Source organism: Octopus sinensis, linkage group LG4 (genome assembly GCF_006345805.1).
Source record: "Octopus sinensis linkage group LG4, ASM634580v1, whole genome shotgun sequence".
In the NCBI taxonomy this organism is placed as follows: domain Eukaryota; kingdom Metazoa; phylum Mollusca; class Cephalopoda; order Octopoda; family Octopodidae; genus Octopus; species Octopus sinensis.
In genome coordinates, this window is record NC_043000.1 from 113,377,087 (window position 1) to 113,382,086 (window position 5,000).

The window sequence follows — 5,000 nt, forward strand, 5'->3', positions numbered from 1 at the left end:
AGAAATGCTATACACCGCGTTTTTGTACAATAGAATGCCTGGTAGAAGTTTATTTCCTAGAGAGAAACTTCCTAACACAGTTAGAACAATTCATATATCTGTTTCTTTATTACCCACAAGGGGCTAAACATAAAAGGGGGACACACAAGGACAGACAAACGGATTAAGTCGATTACATCGACTCCAGTGCGTAACTGGTACTTAATTTATCGACCCCGAAAGGATGAAAGGCAAAATCGACCTCGGCGGAATTTGAGCTCAGAACGTAACGGCAGACGAAATACGGCTGCGCATTTCGCCCGGCGTGCTAACGTTTCTGCCATTCCATAGAAATGCTATACACTGCGTTTTTGTACAATACAATGCCTGGTACAAGTTTATTTCCGAGAGAGAAACTTCTTAACATAACTAGAACATTCATATATCGTTAATCTTTATATATAAAAGTGAAGTTGTGTGTCTGTCTCCTACGATTTAGATTCCTAACTACTCCCACATTTTGCGGTGCATTGTAACCAAAAGCGTGTATCTTATAGTCGTGATTCATATCGAGCCCTTCTGGGTATTAGCGCGAGTCTACGATTTTTTGAAAAATTTACCATCATATTTTCCCATTTTTAATGCATTTTTTTGCTATTATATAAGCAAGTAACTATAAGAAGTAACTCTCTAAAAATGTATTATCAAATCTCAGAACGTAAAAAGCTACAGTAACACCCCCCCTTTGTGATTTGCCATATTGAAATGGCTATTATACTTTACATCTCTTAAAATGCTTATATAGTTATTTCCCTTACAAACCCGAGCAATGCCGGGCGATACTGCTAGTCATTAATATATTAGTATCTTAATGTTATTAATATTTGAAGGGAAAATATGAAAGTCTGACGCCAGAAAGTTTCTTTATAAATCTCGACCTTTTCTCTAATTATCCTTTTGGTCTAATGACTGAAACAAATTAAAACTGAAAACCATAAAAGATGAAAGTAATTCCAACAAATTGTTTGTGGATATCATACGTTTACAATAATCAGACGGTAGTTTGAATATAAGATAAGAGATCTTCCATAAAAGGCAAATATTTATCCTTTTGCCATATTTTGTGAGAAGTAATGTGCCAGCATTACCGTGAGGTTTTTGTCATATATACAGGTTTGGCCAAAACTCACTCGACAGTAAATTAAAATTCCATTAGCACTATCTGGAATTCTGTATTGACTCAAATGGAAAAATGGTGTCGCTCAGGAAGGAGGTCCGTGATGTTTCATATTCAGGTACTTTTATTAAATTCATTTAGTTGTTAAACATAAATAAATCTTGTAATTAAATGGTTTTGGTTTACTGTCAAGTGACTTTTGGCCAACCCTGTTTATTATGTTTTTTTATCTATTTGCCACTTCTGATAAATCCATTTCTGAAGAGAGACTAGGAATATCCCCATTTGTTTCGGTCAGAGTGCTTATGACATTTACCTTATGTATGAACTATGTAGATACGAGTTCAAAGGAGTTGTCCCTATCGTTTTCAAATAGACAAACCAGTACATGACAAATGACACGGATAAAGTGATAGTATGTTGTCAACTTAATGCGACAGTCCCATAAAAGGGAAGAATGCTACTGTTATTTAACCCTAGGAAACACCGTTTCCACTTGGACTTGAAACATTCCCAGGATGCTGGCCTTGCTGGGTGGAAGTGCTTGTCTCCACTTCGAAAACATAAGGACATAGGAAATGCGTCAAGTCCAACAGGAAACGGTGTTTCCTAGGGCTAAATAACAATAGAATTCTTCCCTTTTATGGGACTGTCACATTAAGTTGACAACGTACTATCACTTTATCGTGCTGCTACTGCATAAATCTCTCTATTTTGAAATGACATGGAATCAGTTACGACTTATAACGAATTGGTTTCTGCTGTCAAAACTTCTGTATTCGTTATGTTGTACACAGCTTGGATTCATTTTTGTTTTATTTCGCTCTGCTTTGTAGAATTTAGAAAGTAGTACTTTTATCCAATAACAACTCTCCTCCAGGCGAGGGAGATAGAACTCTTGATGTATGATCCACAAATATAATACAAGGAAACCAATACCAGTCCTAGATTATTCAGCAAAAAGAGATATTTACTGTGAAGTCCAACACAAAGTGCCAACATCAATCAGAAATTTCTTGAAACCTTTAGTTTCGTCTACATCGTTTGTTTGAAGATATAAACATAGCTACAGCTTTCCTAAAATGAGAACACCATCAACATGAATTAGAAAATTACTATTTGTAAATCTCATAACGAGAGATATTCAGCAACAGTACTTTGGAGAAAAGATTATTTGCCAACAAAACATGGCAATCCTGGTTTAGGACAAATGCTGCTGTAATTTAGCCCCTGGACACAGATCGTGTCGTATAGCCAGCTGGAGATGATGTTAGTAATTTTCTAATTTATAAATCAGTGACTAGTTGTCATTTGGAAACTGTATATTTCGAACGGCAATTTGGCAGCGCCACCTCTAGCCGAACAGTTATTCTATGCTGATGACGGGAAATAACCCGGAAATCGGGATACACGGATATTGTTTTGAGCTGAGCGGGGGTGCTAGATTCCTTTGTTCGAAAATATAAGGATACAGATAGAGTCGTATAGCCAGCTGGAGACGATGCCTCCTGGGGCTAAATTACAGCAAGATTCGTCCTAAACCAGGGCTGTCATGTTATGCTGGCAAATAATTTTTATTCCACCATCAACATGATACACAGCGAATTCCGCCCGTCCTAGTTTAAATTATTACGGAAACAGCTTTAAAGGGAATCAGTCAGTTGCTGCTATTATTTTTTTTAACTTTATACTTTGTCATGGTGGGAAAGAAAAGTATTGATAATTTCACCAGCCTTTCAATTATATATTAATTTTCTGGATTACGTACTATACACACTCTTTGCCACATAAGATATTCATCATTCAGCTCCTCACTCAGAGAATCTAGAAATACCCAGAATCCTTTGTAACTCCCTGCGTTCTGTTGGTTCTTATATAATTCATGTTATCTTCAGAACATCATCGAGCTGTTTAAATAGTTCTCTGCATTTCAAAATACCTTGCCCAATGCCACTGCCTTAGTAGATGTAGATATTTCTCCAGAAATGTGCACCAACTGTCCAGAAGCCGTTAATACTTTCCAGAAATAAAAACAGCACATCTTCATGATAAAGGACTATCACTGCACATTTGGAAAGATTAGATGCATATTTTATACATTGCACAATATAAGGTCGCTCACTGCATTCTTTTTTTTTTGGGGGGGGGGCTTCACTGCTTGCGAATTATATATGCTGCTCAAGACAACGCTCAGTGTAAATTTTACATATTGTGTCTCCTTATTTTAAACCGGGCTCTATATAAAGATAACCACAACAAGACTTATTCATTTACTTTTTACATGTTTCAGTCATTTGACTGTGGCCATGCTGGAGCATCAACCTTATTCGAGCAAACCGACAGCAGGACTTACTTTTCGGAAGCCTGGTATTTATTCTATCGGTCTCTTTTGCCGAACTGCTAAGTTACAGGGACGTAAACACACCAGCATCAGTTGTCAAGCGATGTTGAGGGGACAAACACAGATACACAAACATACACACGCACATACATATATATGTATGGAAACTGAAAGAAGCCCGTCGTATATATGTATATATATATATATATATACATATATACGACGGGCTTCTTTCAGTTTCCGTCTACCAAATCCACTCACAAGGTTTCGGTCGGCCCGGGGCTATAGTAGAAGACACTTGCCCACGGTGCCACGCAGTGGGACTGAACCCGGAACCATGTGGTTGGTAAGCAAGCTACTTACCACACAACTACTCCTACGCCTATGGTAACATTGTATGCTTATTTCATATACTGCGTACAATGAACTCCGATTTATTAGATTATTGATTACATTGATATGTTTGTTATCTTCTGATCGATCCATTATTTCCTTCTTGCCTCTCTGATAATCAGCGTACATTTCCAAAGAAGTGTGCTCCACCATAGGAATATTAAATTCCTTTAAGTTTGGAGGCTGCCAGAGTCGTTACCGCAGTCGAACAAACGCTTCGCGGTGTTTCTTCCGCCTTTGTATTCTCAGCTCAAATTCCGCCATGTTCGCCTATGCTTTTCGTCCTGTCAAAATCGATAAAACAAGTACCAGTTATATACTGCGGTCGATGAAATCCACTTTCGCCTTCCCCCTAAGACGAGGACATTTTATCTGTGTGCATATGTGTGTGTGAGTGTGTGTGTGTGTGTGAGTGTGTGTGTGTGTATGTGTAAGTGTATGTGTGTGTGCATGTGCGTGTGTATGTATATATGTAAAGATAGAAAAATAGATAGATAGTTATATTGGATATAGATATAGATATACACATACACATATATAGATTTACGAATATACAGGTATATATATATATGTGTGTCTATATACTACTTCCATATATATATATATGTAATATATGTGTGTGTGTGTGTGTGTGTGTGTGTGTCTGTGTGTGGTTGCGCAATGGCCCAGGGGTTAGGGCAGCAGACTCGCGGTCGTAGGATCGTGGTTTCGATTCCCAGACCAGGCGTTGTGTGTGTTTATTAAGCGAATACACCTTAAAGCTCCACGAAGCTCCGGCAGGGGGTGCTGATCCCTGCTGTACTCTTTCACCACTCTTTCTCTGACTCTTTCCTCTGTTGGCCTGCTCGCTTAGCCAGCGGGGTGGCGTATCTTCAAAGGCTAAAACAATGCAAACGCATGGTGACAGCGATGTGTAGCAACATCTGATGGTCTGGGCGGTCACGTGACGTGACGTAATATAATATAAATAATATATTATATATATAATATATATATATACTTCTAATATATATAGATATATATATATATGTATGATATTTATATATATATATGTATATACATCGATCAAATATATATATATATACATATATATGTATATATATAAATATA